Genomic DNA, 15,861 nt, shown 5'->3' with positions numbered 1-15,861 from the left:
AACTGAGATCAAAACGTGCTTCACCCTTTCCATGTTGTTGTCTTGAAAGAAAGGGGAAGCTTTCCTTCACAATGTAGGAGCAGTGAAATGATTAATAAAAGCTAAATAGGGCAGTTTTGGGCTGAAAAATGTGTGATTCATAGCAACTTGTTCAGACATATTCCTAAGTCATATACATTATGGCAATTTAATTATGTAATAGAAGGGATCATGTACTGCTGCGTGCCCACAGTTCCCACTCATCCAACTAAATGCAGATGGGCTCACGCTACAGGGAAAGTAACGCACAAAAGGGAGAGAGGGAGAAAAGTGGCTCTGGAACTTGAGAAAATCCATGCAACAAAAATAATACCCAAACAGCAGGTTTTGCATACCACAAAATATTCATTATTCAACTGTAGCAGAAATCTGGGCAGAAGAGCATCCCAGCAACAAGCCAAGGCAATCCCAGAGTCGGATTAATGCCATTAGATGGAAGGGAAATGTCACAGCGTGCAGAAGAAAGCTGAAGACTTCAGAGAGCGATGCTCTCAACTGAATGTGGGTATTTCTATTATAAAGCTAGATGTGGCATGTTACAGTCTTCCCAGTGTGGTTCTCCACTTAAATCACAGGTTTATTGGCTAGCCAGTGTTGCTTCGTCTTCTGCAGCATTGTGATAAAACCTAGCAGGTGATTTGTGAGCATTTTGGGAAGGGCACAGATATTTTGTAGACCACTGGCACCCCAAGACCGGATCCCATGTCATAACTGAGCCCATGACACTACCTACTTCATTCAAAGAGTCTTCAAAACATTTCCGACCTTGTTTATGCACTGGGAATGTGCATCTTCACAAATTTCTACCAAACCAACTTCTTTTGAAATTATCAGTGGCAAATGGCAGCTCAGCAATGTGAAGGATGCAACGGTGTCGATGCTCATGGAGGTAAACTAATGGTGGCAGCGATGGGAAACTTCTGTTTTTACTGTTTTGTCTTTTTACCTACTGCTACTCACTGTTTCATAGCAAATCTGTCCTTTGTTACCGCAGAGCAGCACCTTCACCACCTCTGACAGCCATCAGGCCTACTGAATCCCATTTCTTCATGAGAACTTGGGGCAGTGTTTCTGTCAGCATTAATGTCAGACTTGTGCAATAGTAGATAAACCACTGGTATGTATGCACTCTAGAGGAGACACCAACATGTAATTACATCTGTAAGGAATTAGCAAAATGCACTTTAGAGCTTTATGCCTGCTTTTGCCATCTTTGGGAGAACAAATAAGAACTGATCCACCTTCAATTAGAGTGGCACAGACAGACAGTACTGACCCAACACATGAAAAACGTTGACCCAGCAGCCTGAGTCCAAAGCAGCAGAGCTCAGTGCTTGCTCCACACACCCATGGGGCTCGGTGTTCCAGCACAGGCAAGCTATTGCAGAGCCACTGCCACCAGGCTGCTGCTGTCTGTGCATGTGGTGGGGTCGATGCCAGTCCCAGAGCACGGCCACATGGATATGTGGGGCTCTCAGTCTGTCCTGCAAGCTCTGAAACATATTCAAGTATTACAGGGGGCTCAGCCTTGTCATTTGCATGGATAAATTAATTTTACCTCTCTTTGTAGCCTCATCTACAAGCAATTGTTATTTGGTTTAGTGTCAGCCACATTGTGCCTTTGTACATAGGTAAAAAATACAAAACATACATTTAAAAATAAATAAAACCTAATGCTCTGGTGATCTGTCTGAGCACCTGGGCATCCCCTCCCAGATGCATGCTGTCTGTGCCAGCTTTAAGAGCTGTAAGCACACTGCTGTGCTGGAGGAAAACCTGCCTGTTCCAGGAGAAAGGCACCTGAGATGAAGATAAATAAATATATATGTATATACAGGGCATACAGAGTGAATAGCCTCTGATCAAACAGAAAGCACAGCTCATTAATTTAATGAAGAATAGGAAAGTGTAGCAGCCTGCTGCAGGAGCGAGATGTGGAAGGAACAGCCCCCATGATCATCCCCACGGCCCCAGATCGCCAATCCCAGGAGGAACAGCAGCCAAAGATGCCCCAGCATGTGGGGAACCTGTCAGTAGCATTGCCTCATCCCATGGGCGTGACTCAGATCAGCAGCATCACCTCTGCATGCCGAACATATCAGGTCAAGAAAGATTAAAACGTATTGAGGAAGCAGGTCTATCACATGAGGATCCCTTGAGGGAAAGGGACTGGACCCAAACTGTATGGAAAAGTACATCTTGCACATTCCTGCACATCATCCACCCACCCACCCAGTCTCATGCAGATGTGATCAACACCCACCACATGGGATACCCCTCTCCAGGAGGATTATGGCATGCTCATTCTTTAGGTGCGTCCCTGTCCCCGCACTGTTATCAGCAAAGATGGGGTGAAAGAAGTTCCTGCATCTGAAGCAGAACGGGGTGGCGTGTGACACATGGCTGAGATCTTATATAGCTCGTTGCACAATGTTGAGCTGGCCCCTGGAAAATCACAGCTAAAGAAAGAACCTGTATTGCACCATAAATATTCATCACCACGTCTGCAGATCAGCTCTCGCTCAGCAAGATCTTTGGGCTCTATTTGCAGGATTCGAAGGTTACTGAAGGCTAAGGAAAAGGAGCAGGTTTGATCAGAGAAGCCGCCCTGGTGTGGGTTCAAGCTGGAATAGTATTTTCTGGTATGAGAAACTGGTGTGAGCTATATGGTATAGTCACTCTGTTGCTATCATTTAAAAATATAAAGCTGTGCTTTGGGGGTGACGCAAGGATTATGCTTCAGCTTGCCTCACCTTCTATGGATTCAAGGTGTGTCAGGAGAGGGACAAAACCCAAGTATGATCCCATCTGACTTCATAGGTCAATGCCCCACTGAGCTGTGCTACGCGTTTCTAACACAGGTCATGCCTGCACAGGTACCATGCATTCTCCTCTTACAAAGAGAGCAGAAGGGGATTTCTGTGCACTTTCTTACGGAGCAAGTCGGATGCTTCAAAGATGGGCATGTTCTTCAGATTTAAACCTACCAGAACCCCAGTTCTACCACTGGGTAGATCTACCCCAGAATTACCAATTCTATCGCACAGAATCACAGAATAACAGGATGGTTGAAGTTGGAAGGGACTTCAGGAGGTCATCTGGTCCAAATCCCTGCTCCAGCAGGGCCACCCAGAGCAGGGTGCCCAGCACCACGGCCAGGCGGCTGCTGAAGGCCTCCAGGGAGACCCCACCACCTCACTGGGCAGCCTGAGCCAGGGCCCCATCACCACACAGCACAGGAGGGCTCCTGGTAAAAAAAAAAAAAAAAAGAAAAAAAGAAAAAGATGAAACCTCCTGTGCTCCAGTTTGTGCCCACTGCCTCTTGTCCTGGCACTGGGCAGCACTGGGCAGAGCCTGGCCCTGTCCTCCCAGCACCTCCCTTCAGGCACTGGCAGGCCCCGATGGGATCCCCCTGGGCCTCCTCTCCTCCAGGAGAAGTCTTCTGCTGGCTCACAGTCAACTTCGTGTCCACCAGCATCCCCGAGTCCTTTTCTGCAAAGCTGCTTTCCAGACAGTTTATCTTTGGTTTATCTTTGCTCACAGTGGTCAAAGAAGGGCTTTAAAATACTTCTTGTATTTATTTCTAATGTTTTCAAAGGTTTGCATTTACTAAAATAAAAACGCAGAATTTAATTTCAGGAATGGATTAAAGCCAAGAAAGCATATATTTAATAATAACATAAAGAGTATCCATTTTATTTCAGTTTGCCATTAGACAGAGTGAGAAGGCATCAGCTCACTCACAATATGGGAGCTGTCAATGGTGTGCTGTCTCCTTCCAGCCAGGGTGGATTTGCTGACAAAAAACCTTCCTGGCACAGAAACTGCTGACTCTTGTACCTGGAAATAGGACGTCTTTTTGCCAGAAAGATCGGGAAATGGAAGGGGAATTCTTCTGGTTTCTAATGTGCAACAATTCGGGACAAATGAGCGGGAGAAACGGCCCTTGGCCTGCAGAGCAGGTCTGCAGCCCCACGTCCTCATGGCCACCCCTTTGCAGCGTCATGCAGGGGCCTGAGCAAGTTTTTGGGCACCCCTCACATCCTGCAGAAATCGGTGCTGGTATAAGCAACCTGTCCCGTGGGGGAAGAATCACCAGCACCAGCAAAGATACCAGCAGTTTTTGGCCTTTTTCTGCCACTGGGGCTGAACCGCCAGCCATAGGACTCTGCTAGGACAGCTTGTCAGGAGCAGACTTGCCACAGAAGTTTAAACAGGCTGAAGGAAGGATTAACACTGCCGAACCCGACACCAACCACGGATGAGGGGAATTATGCCAGGATAAAGGAAGGTGCGAAATTAATTAATCGTGCTGGCAACATAATTTCCCACGTGAGCGTTTCTCTTCCAGCATGAACAGTGGCCATTTTCAACACAGCTGATGGTTCTTAAGACACAGTTTAAACTAAGCTGAAAAAAGTCACCCTTTATCCTGTAATAAGGGGATCGACATGGGAGATTGCAGTAGTGTAACTGCAGCAGTGTATCTATAATTACAGCGCTCTGGCTTCCCATGCAGATGAGTCCTGATTCGGGTAGATGTTGATCTGTGCTGCAGTGTGGGAGAGGGAAACGGGCCCACTGTGTTTGAATTACCCTCCGCATGCTGCCAAGAAGGAGGACAACAATTTTTGGTAAAAGAGAAAGATCAGAAATCTCCTTTTTAACCTTTTTACTTCTAAGAAAATTATTTGATGTGAAGCCACTTACTCTATAGGACTGTAATCTTCCCAAAATACCACTTGATTTATGGTTGAAAAAGAATTCAGAAACAGATTGCTTTGTATTTCTATTTCTCTCTCTCTCTCTTTTTTTTTTTTTTTTTTTTTTTTTTTTTTTTCCCCAGGCACTAATGCAATCATTTTAAATACTAAAACACGGGAGAAGAGAAATCACCCCTTCCCGCTGAATCAGAGGTTGGAAGCTGGCATTGCAGACGAAGGCTGGTTTCATGACATCCTCTCTGACAGCTCATTTTCAATCCCTGGTTCAGCCATCCCTCATCATGGGTACGTTGCGTCAGACTTACAAGCTCATTGGCAATTTATCAAACTAGAAATCGCATCCTGTAGTCCTATATTCTTATAGACATTTCTCCGTATGTAAGCAGCACAATGTACATCACATATAAGTGTCTCAGCACAGCCCTAACTAACATTAACTTCCATATGGACTTACCAAATACAGGCATGGTGAAGTCAATGTCTCAAATACAATTTACCCCAAATGAAGATTTAATCCCAAGTGCTTTCCACATTCAGGGAACAGTCTGCAAAACAACATTTAATTCTATACATAAAAATCGGGCTGGGATATCAATATTAACTGCACAACTTCCACAAAATAGTGCCACGTGGTCCTTAAAGTCTGAAGACACTGGTCTTTCGTCAGGCCATCGGTATTAAAGTCAATTTATGAGCTAGTTTGACTACTCCTCTGATCAGGGCCACAGGCAAGTAAATGTAATCATCTGGGCTGAGAGAAATTTTGTCTTGGCATAAATATACAACATTTGCTCTCAAGCAACACTTTTCACCTAAGCTATCACAAGTAAATAGTGCCTGAAACCAGGAATGCCTGTTAAAATACTTTCCTTGGTGAAATACTTAATACATTTTTAATTAACAACACACATCCTCCGTATCTTAAAAAAAAAAAACAAAAATGTTGTCTGTACGGAGAATCAAAATGAGAAAAGTCAAATGGAGAAGGATCTCAGAGACATCTACAAATGGAAAACACTTCTCTCTTGATGGCTTTAGATGTTAAAAATTAGGGCTTCCACTTTTTGTGTGAGATGGAAATGCCGGGCCAAGGACTGCATCCTGGCCATGCAGGAGACATTTTTCTCCAACGTTTTTGGAAAAGACTTGTTCTTCCTGCACTGCCTCACACAGAAAATGGGTGTCACAGAGCATCCACAGTGGGCAAGTGACCACAGGCAAAATCTAGGCCAGCTGAGAAGCCAGTGAATCTCATCTCCAGTGGTGTTGCAAAGGTGAGGCAAGGACACGTGCAGGGACCTGACCGCTAGATGATGATGACAATGCCCTGCCCTGGAGAAGGAAACACTGTTAAGGGAAGGTGAGATCCTAGGGCAAAACAGAGGGCCAAAACTCAATGGGGAAATATGTTTGGAAGCAGGAATGAGTCAGGAGAATCATAGAATCATCCAGGTTGGATCAGAACTTCAAGATCATCAAGTCCAACCATCCATTTGATCTACAGAGTCCCACCAATAAATCAAGTCCCTTAGTGTCACCAGAACCCACTTTTTAAGTAGTTCACCTGGGCCCTGCCAGTACATGAGGTGCAGGCAAACCCAGACAGTACTATGGGAGAGGTGTGCTGGCTTTGGGACTTACTGAGATGGAAATCCCACTCCTGTTCTGGCTGGGGGCATCCATCCAAAATTCCCATAAGGAGAATCTTGAGGGTTTTCTTTCTCTTCGTGTGATCCTCTTGGGTGTCTTCTGGAGAAAATAACTCTCCCTTTCCTGTTTGAGCAAGGTATGCTTCTGGAAGGAAAGGGCTGGCAGCGAGGTGGTGTTAATTGTGCTGGCTGCCCCTGCGGTGGCAGTGGGAAGGAGCACCAGCCCTGCGGGCTCCCCACGTGGCATCGGGGGACAGCTGTGCCAGTGACACTAAGCAGGTCTGCAGCTGCAGCCAGCCCACTGCCCTCCCTCGAGGGCCACCTCCACCAACAGGAGGACCCACAGCAGAAGTAAAGATGACTCTGATGTGTCTATATGATTTCTGAACTGAAGACTAAAGGCAGCAAGCAGTAAACCAGAATTTGGTCTTGTTATGGCCGCTGAGCCACAGACACTGGCCTGCCTTCTGGAGTCTCCCCAGGGATGCTCAGGGAGCAGAGGAGCTCATGTGCCTCCTCTCCTGGGCAATTTACCAAGGCTTATTCTATGCTGTGACCAACTATAGCTACTTCATCTCTCCCAGAAAAAGGTTTGCTTTCCACCTGCGACAGCAATCAGTTGCCATGAATTACATGCAGCCATCCCAAACTAACCTTTTTCACTCATCCACACCAAAAATGAAAGCGTGACGTAGCCAAGGTGCATCCCCACAGACACACGCATACCATCCCAACCTATTCCCTTACCTACACATCCTCTCTGTTCCCAGCCCTGGCACTTCTTATCTGCTCATCCCCGAGAGCTGCAGGAGCAGCCAGCATTGCTCACAGCCAGTGCTCACAGCTCTGGCTCCGTTACATCCCCCTGGGCTCTCAGCATCCCACCGCTGCAGCCCAGCGGCTCTCCCCTGCTCCCTCCCTTGCTGCGGGCTTTGTACTCGCACAGATCAGCTCCCCTGATTCTCCCCTGCCTTTACAAGCAGCCTCGCAGCCAGGGACTGGAGCTCAGGAATCCCTCTAAGCCCAGCTATCCGTTTCTGGCTGGGGGCATGTTTTTTACCCAAGCCATTGTTTTCTCTTTCCTGCCTAGCTTCTCCAGCCTCCCTTAGCTCTGCGTTGAGTTAGCAACACAGAGCTGAGTTGGGGAAGCAAATTATGAGTGATAATCACTTAAATTTATTTATTTATTTTAAATGGGGGGCTTTTCCCCTGTTCCTCAGAAGTCTGGGAGAACCACACAGCAATTGGCATGCATAAAAACTCGGGGATCTCCTGCCAGGCATGAGCCCGAGGTGCCACCACGCAGCAGGGAGAGCCAAGGAGGCTCCAGCACTGAGTCAGGCTGCCAGGCGGGTGCTGGGGAAGGAAACTTAGGTTTTCTAGTGTTTTCTGGGTACCCAATGTGCCGAATCTCACGGAGGGGTTAAGCTCAGCCCTTAAGTCAGCGTGTGAGCTCTGATGGAAAGGAGTCGCGGGGCATTTCGCCACGCCTCTGCTCCTCCCTCGCCGAGAACTGGCAAACCCTTCAGGTTTGTCCCTGTTAGAACTGGAAACTGCCAAACCACTATTAAGCCTAAAACCCATGCGGCTGGAGAGAGGGAGCTATTTATAGGATGAGCAATTGAATGAGTTCACTGGACCTGGTTCATGTTGGGTGACTTCAACAAGTTATATAAGGGCACTTTTTAAACCATTACCTTCAGAGAATTCTGCTCAGGTTCTTTTTCTCTCTCTCTTTTTTTTTTTTTTTTTTGTTTTTTTTTTTTTTTTTTTTTTGTTATTTTGCTCTCCTCTGTGCTAGTTATAGAGCTGGGCAGCACTCTGCAAGAGTATTTTAATAAGTATATTTCTGATATTTTCTTTATGTGAGCTCTGACCTGTCCTGGCCACCCCAAGCAGATTTTGCCCAGAGCCCCCCCACCACAGCCAGTGGGCTTCATCAGCCTCCAAAAAACAATACATAGGATTCCCCTGTAGTCCTCTCCTAAGGATAGCAATGGTCATAGGAGGGATTGAAGATATCTCCTTCCTTCAAATTGTTTAGTATTTATCAAAACCAAGTTCTGAATACAATGTTTGCTGTAAAAAAAAACATTGCATCTCAACTAGGCCTGTTGTTAACAAAAGAGCTTTATGAAAAAAACATCACACAGCTTGCATAACAAATGCAGAACAAATATCATAGTTGAATTTATAAATTGCAGCTCAGAAATGAGCTCCCAGAGGCACAGGAACCACAGATGCTCATCAGTTGTGAAACATTAGTTGCCTTCAAAACTGAGACGGAGGTAGCGTCATCGATAAAACATTGGCCAAAGCCAACTCTGAACGGCCCTTAGCTAAGGACACAGCCTATTTATAATCCGGAGGAGCACAGAGAACAGTTTTCCTCTGAACACAGCTCCTGCAAACCGCTGAGGACTTTTCAGAAGACACTGAGCAGCCCCAGGTGCCGATGAAGTCAAAGCGCTTTCCAGGAGGGATGCAGCATCCTGGAGATGCGGAGCTCTGGTTTTCAACCAGAAGCAATCCTTGTTATCACTTGGGCAGTGTATCTGTGCCAGCGTGCAGTGCCAGTTTCCTCTCATCAAGGAGAAGGATTGCTTCTCTTATTTCCAGGCACGTCAGAGCAATGTGTGACCTTTGGATTGGAAAAGGCGCCGGGTGTGATCTTCGAAAGCACTTCGGTATCTGGCGGCCTTTCTACATCTCAGCGTCTGAGAGTTTGCATGCATTTACCAACCCTGCAGCTTTTTACGTGATAAAGCAGCAGCCGAGGGCTGGTTTTGGTGTCTGCCCACCCCAGGTTTGTGCACAGGTTGGAGAGCAGCGGCTGAGATCACGTGCGAGGTGTGTCTGACTTCCTCTCAATGCAGAGGCGGGGAAGTGCCCCTGGGGACTGCGTTTCAGCCCTAAGATTTCCTCTCTTGTAAACAACAGGTTGTGCCCTGGGAAAGGACCTGCTAAAGGCATCTGGAGGGTGAACCGTGCTTCGCTGGTGGCTTGGCTTGGCTTGGCTTGGCTCTCCCTCCTGGTGTCAGAGCCCTTCAGCCAGTTCGGAGATACCAATTAGCCCCAGCTCCCACAGCCTCTAATGATGCTTCTGAGGTGTTTATCAAGGAATCGAGAGTCTAAAGCTGCATAACCACTGTTAACACAATTTCTATTTTTTTTCATAAACCAAGGGAGTTCTAACATTCGGGAACTTGAGGGTGAAAACAGATCTGAAAGGCAACAAGGGAGCTGTACGGTGCTTCGGGCCTAGGGCTCAGCCAGCTCTCTTCAGGGTTCCTAATGATTTCAGCTAAAATGATGAGCTATAAAACAGTCCTTGGCTTGTGATTCAAATATTTGAAACGTGTGTCACACCGCAATCTAAATCATTTAGATATTGTGTTGGCACACACAACAAGCCAGGCAAGGAAGCGGACTTTAAACAAAGGCAAGACACAGCATTAAGAGGGGGAAAAAAGGGGAAAATAACTGAAGTGTTGGAATACAACCTGGATGTTTAACATTGGGTTTAACAAGCTCTCAGACAGTGCTTGCAGCAGGGGTTAAATTTAATTATTGAATCAGACAAAGCTTGGAAGTTGCTGTGAGAGAAATGTGACCCTTCTTGGAGGACAGAGCAGCACCCCAGTGACATCCACGCAGTGGAAGCTGGTGAGAGCAGGGGCTGTCGAACAGCCTCCTCTGTTCTGGAGCTGCTCTGAGCAAGCAAAAGGTTTCCTGGGCTCCCACATGCAGTCACCTCCTGTGCTCTGAACGCTTCTTCATCAGAAAGTTCCTCATGTCCTCGCTCAGCAGCTCCTGTAACATGGGAGAGGGCTCGGCTGAGACGGAGGTGACTAAATAAACAAACCCAGCAGCAGTCATGCACACGGTGATACTCCCTCCGATATGCCACGTACAGTCATGATGACAAAGTGATAGACGCTTCCCAGAGATATTACACGCAGGTCGTCACTGCCTGTTGCACAGCAGTGCTTGAAAAAAACACACAACTCCACCTCAGATAATTGCCTTTGAACTTTTTCAATATCTCTTAAGTGTGAACTGACACATCTGGGCGAGGCAGACACGCTCTCACTGCCAGACTGCGAGTTTTAACATGGACTCAGCCTCCCTGCCTCTGTAAAATCAGGACAGAAGGAAAATCACCAAGGTGCTTCGTGGCAAGGGCAGCACAAATCGGCGTGCAAGTTCTGTTACCAGGGGTGTAATGGCTTTAACAGGCATGATGCACATCCTAGAAATGCTTTGACAGAGATTAGATTTCAGCTATGAAGTCCAGATTACTTGATGCCCTTCATTTCTCTATTCGATTAGGTTGATACAAAAGGTTGTGAGGCTTCTGTTTCCCTTTGCTTTCTTGGAGCAGGAAAAAAAAAAATAATAATAATTCCAGCTTTATTTCCCCTAACGGTATGATGCACTGCTGTGGATGTGTTCCTCCTTTCAGCTTTGAAGCTGCCTTGGAACAAGTTGCTGTGGTTTCTCAAGCTGCCCTTCACCGGGAATTACAAAGGAAGTGTCTCCTTAGGACGAGTGCTTCAAAGGACAAATGCTTGGAGAAGTCAAATGGCATCCAGAGCAGATCCACCCTGGCATATGCATACCCACGCTACCATATGAACTAAGCTGCTCTCAAATATTTGGCAGGGAAAGCTTGCAACCAGAATGGGAATGAGCCCCTTACTGTACATACAAGACTCACTGTATATAGTGTGCCTTAAAATGTGTGGAAAACCCTCCTGGAAGTATGCTAGGAAACTGCACAGACTTTTGGGAATATGAATAGTTAAAATTCACACGTGAAGGTGGATAATATGATGTCCTGTGTTTAGCAACCAAATCTACTGCTGGTCCTGCCACTTTTACCAGAGTGAGGGAGCTTTTCCTTCCCCCACCACTGAAAAGGAAGAGATTTGACCATAAAATATCTGTCCTCGATGTGCCTTCTTTGCAGACACAGATCCTTAATCCTTTAGTGCACAAAGAGAGGTGCTGTACGAGGCACACTCCCCGTCTCCTGCAGGTGAAGCTTTGCTGAGGTTTATCCTGGTGCCTCGGGCCTGTGGCTTTGCAGGAGGCTCTCAGTCTGGCTGGTGCTGGCTCCAGACCCAGACCTAACTGCAAAGGAATGCAAAGAATGTGGGGAAATGGAACAAAAGTGATCTCCTCCAGTAAGAGATGAGTCAAAGGAGGGCTTTCTTTCTTTTCCTTTCCGTGCCTGACTCCAGCTGGAGGGACGTCAGAGGGCTAAGAGTTATATACAGTACATTTCACAGGCTCATTGAGTTTAACAGCATTGAGATTAATGCTCAATGCACAATAAATAATAATAACTGTGCCCTACAGGGAATGGCAATCTTTGCTCCTGTGCGCTCAGAGCCTAAGGAGTAGCACAACAGTGGAACTACAGCTTAAATACCGACACGGGAATGAAAAAGGGCAATGCTGTATAGTCAGATGTGGCTCCGTGGCTAAAGGAGGCACAGGCCTGTCCACCTCCTCCCTTTCGGCCTTCTGAACTGATAGAAAGAGAGATCAGTGCCACTGAAGGAAACTTTGCTGGCTACTTCTATTTTTCTGTTACCTGCCTGCCGGTGCTGTGGCAAACAGCCAAGTGCTTTTTTGCAGTATTCTCACTGCTGGCGAGCTGATTTACCACTGCAATCCCATACTGAAGTCTGGAGTCTGTGGCCTTTCGAGAAGGCTGTTTCCTGGCTCCCTCACTAGCAGGTGCTTAGAGCAGGAAAAAAAGCAGGTGAGGGATACAAGGTTAGGACTTCCATGGTAATAAAAGTAAAGGCAATAAAGCTAGGCTGCAAGAATGGTAACCAGGGGAACTACAGACCGGTGAGCCTCCCCTCTGTGCCTGGGAATACCATGGGACAGGTCCTCCTGGAAGCAATGTCAAGGCACATGGGAGACAAGGAGATGATCCGATGGATTTGATGGGTGGGCCATTCCGCGGATAAGGAATTGGCTTGAAGGCCACCTCCAGAGATCGGTGGTCAATGGCTGTATGTCCAGGTGGAGGCCAGTGACAAGTGTTGTCCCTCAGGGGTCTGTTTTGGGGTCAGTACTGTTTAATATCTTCATCAACGACATGGACAGTGGGATCAAGTGCACCCTCAGCAAGGTTGCAGGTGACTCCAAGCTGAGTGGGGCAGTCCATATAACAGAAGGAAGGGGTGCCATCCAAAGGGATCTGGACAGGCTGGAGAAGTGGATGAGAAGCTTGACATGAGCCAGCAGTGTGTGCTTGCGGCCCAGAAGCCAAACTGGGCTGCATCAACAGAGGGGTGGCCAGCAGGTCATGGGAGGTGATTGTGCCCCTTTTCTCTGCCCTCGTGAGGCCTACCCAAACCATCCTATGACTCTAACAACGTGTCCTGCTACTGCACATTATTCCCAAAGACTTGACTGCTCAGGTTCTCTCTCTGAATCCCCGTTGGAGCATCACTCCACCTCACAGACTGGGGAAAGGACCAGAAGGTATCACAGAACACATTACACAGCAAATGTTCAAGGCCTACAAAGTCTTCTCCAAGCAAAACAACTCCAACTCCCTCAGTCTCTTATAGGAGAGGTGCTCCAGCCCTTTGATCATCCCTGTGGCCTCCTCTGGACTTGCTCCAACAGCTCCACGTCCTTCTTGTGCTGGGGGCCCCAGAGCTGAACCCAGGGCTCCAGGTGGGGTCTCACAAGAGCAGAGCAGAGGGGGACAATCACCTCCTCGCCCTGCTGGCCAAAGGATAGAGACAGCAAAAGAAAACCGCATCAGTTGGAAGGAAAAGCTCTTTTATTCTCACAGTGCTTACTGAACAAGGGGAAGAAAACCTTCCAGAGACACATTGCTGGCTTACAGTTAAATTAATGCCCCAGCTTCGAGCCAGCATCAATTATTACGATGAGGGAAATTGCCGAGCTCAGCCTGTGCGGACACTTGCCAAAATAAAGCAATTCTGAGAGTTGCTATAGGGAATTCTTTGCAGCTTTCCTGTCATTTTGCAGTGTGCTTCATGCTGACCTGCTGGAATTGCATGAACTTATGCCAAACGTGGTGCTCTCCAACAGCACGGAGACTGCGCTGCTCGCGCTGGGTGGAGGGCTGCTTGTGTCTAGTCTAGGGGCATGATTTTGGGGGACTAGAATGCATTTTTTTCCACTCTGTCCTTCTTAAAATTTGGTTTTGCCTGCTGGCAACATGCTTGACAGGGCCTTCCTTCAAACTGAGGACAGCCCTAGAGGTGCCCACTTACTAATTTGCCTCTTTTTGCACTTTGCTACCCCGTATTAAAGCAGCCATCAACCTTCCTAACAGAGATACACACACACATACCCCAAAATATCTCTCCAGCTAACAGCCCTCAAGCCTCCTGCTCCTTCCCTGGATAACTAACAATCAAAGCTGTGTTTAATAAACTTCTCTTTGCTTTATCAGAAGAGCAAGGCACTGCCTTTGTACGGCAGGCCCAGGGGACCAGCAAATACTTGGGAAAATGAAGCCCTTGTAACTTCGGATTTGTTTAGGTCTGTAAAGTCTCTGTGAGAATGGAGATGCAAACCTGAAGAAAAGGAAAAGGAAAACTGCACAGGGGTAATCTCTATGAGCTGGAAAGTAACTTCTTGTTCTTCTTCTTGTTTCCCCAGAGCATCAGGATAATAAAAAGAGACAGAACAGGGAAGAAGGGCTGGTACAGTACAGCCCATCAGCTTTTGGGGATCACGGAGAGGCAGATAAGCCCCCTGGAGCCCATTGCCTTTAATATTCCTAACAGCTTTCAAATGCTTAATGCTAGTTTTTGCTCAATGTTTAGCTCAATGTACTCTGTGTTATTTATTACAAAGATCACTGAAAATGTCTGTCCTTTCCACAGAAAGTGCGATTAATTTTGCACGTAAAATAAGGTAAAACGTCCACATGAATCATGATAATGGTACCCCACACACAAGAAGCCATGCAATAAGCTTGACTAATGCTTTGTACAAAGGCATATCTATTTTTCACAAGTGGCTGTTTGAGTCACCCCAGGAGCACAATACGTTTCTGACTCCGTGCCCCTGAGAGCACACAGCCTTTCTGTGAGGCCTCCTTATATCGCTATTCAGGGCTCTCAGCTGGTGCATCCCCTGCCTCTTCCCACAACTGCACAAGACCCTCTCTATTTTTTTGTCCTCACAAAGTGGCTGCAAAATGCACGCGGCAGTCAGACACTGGCATTTTTGTCTTGCCTCTACCTCAACATTGGTGTTAGCCATCTAACCACGGCTTCTTCCAAATCGTCTCGTTGTCCTTATAAAGCTACCCGGGCCATAGGACAAGGGGCTATTTTGCTATCTGTGTGCAGGAAAAAGACTGAAATGAAGCAGAATCCCCCAAATAACCAGAATAACTCTCCAGAAGTCACCGGGATTAGGCTGATTGGCTCCCATGAGGATCCGTGCTGCGTCCTTTGTTTATCTACAAAACAGACCCTGCACAACCAATTAGGGCTTCTTCAAGCCTGGGACCTTGGAACAGATCTTATTTAATACTTTCATTAATGACCTTGGCAGAAGAAAATGAAAACATGCTAATGAAACCAGAGCGTATCACTAGATTCAAAGGCTCATAATGCAGAGGAAGAGCAGGTTGTTATACGAGTGGGCTAAAAAGTAACACAGGCAGGATAAAACCGAAGATCCTGGAGTATAAAGTCGTGTATTTAGGGATTAACAGGTGCTGAGGCTGCCTTGGTGAAGGAAGGAGGTCCAAATAGGCTCGCTTATAGGAAGGGGCTTAGGCTACGCTTGTGCAGCCAGCTTGGGTGGATCACAAGGTTCACTCGCAGCGTTTGAAGCAGAAGGTGCCAACCAGGCAGGCTCCTGCCTTGATGTGTGCACAGGATTTGCTCTTGTGAGCAAGCACAGGGCCTTCCAACATCCCTCGTACTGCCTCCCCAAAGGCACCCACCTCTACGGTTTGTAATTAAAGGCAAACCTGAGAGGAGAGAGAGGCCAGCAGGAGTGGCTCCCTCAGAAGCTGCCTTAGCAAAGTGTCGAAAAGCAGATCTCCCCTGCCAAATTGGACTAGACATAACCATCTATTTCCAGCTAATGAAACGCTTCTTTTTGTTCAGATTTCTCAGCTGGGAATCCCACCCTGGCGTTCTGATATCCGATCCCATTTTTCTCCATCCAATTTTCCCCTCTCAGCCCAACCCACTCCTTCCACGAGCCGCCTCTGAGCATCTGAGGGACGACACAAGTGAAAGAAGGGGACGTCTCACACGAGGCTCTTACACTTAAACATGGGCATTAAGCAGCTCTTTTGCAATGAAGCAGCATCAATATTTCAGCAGCACAAGACCTGTGGAAAGCCCCTCGCTGAGTAGGGGCCAGGCAATCGTTTGGGAATGGAAGAGGTGCCAGGATTTAGTCATCCTAGGTGGAAG

This window comes from Aythya fuligula, chromosome 3, assembly GCF_009819795.1.
Source record: "Aythya fuligula isolate bAytFul2 chromosome 3, bAytFul2.pri, whole genome shotgun sequence".
In the NCBI taxonomy this organism is placed as follows: domain Eukaryota; kingdom Metazoa; phylum Chordata; class Aves; order Anseriformes; family Anatidae; genus Aythya; species Aythya fuligula.
This window is presented reverse-complemented; position numbering follows the sequence as displayed.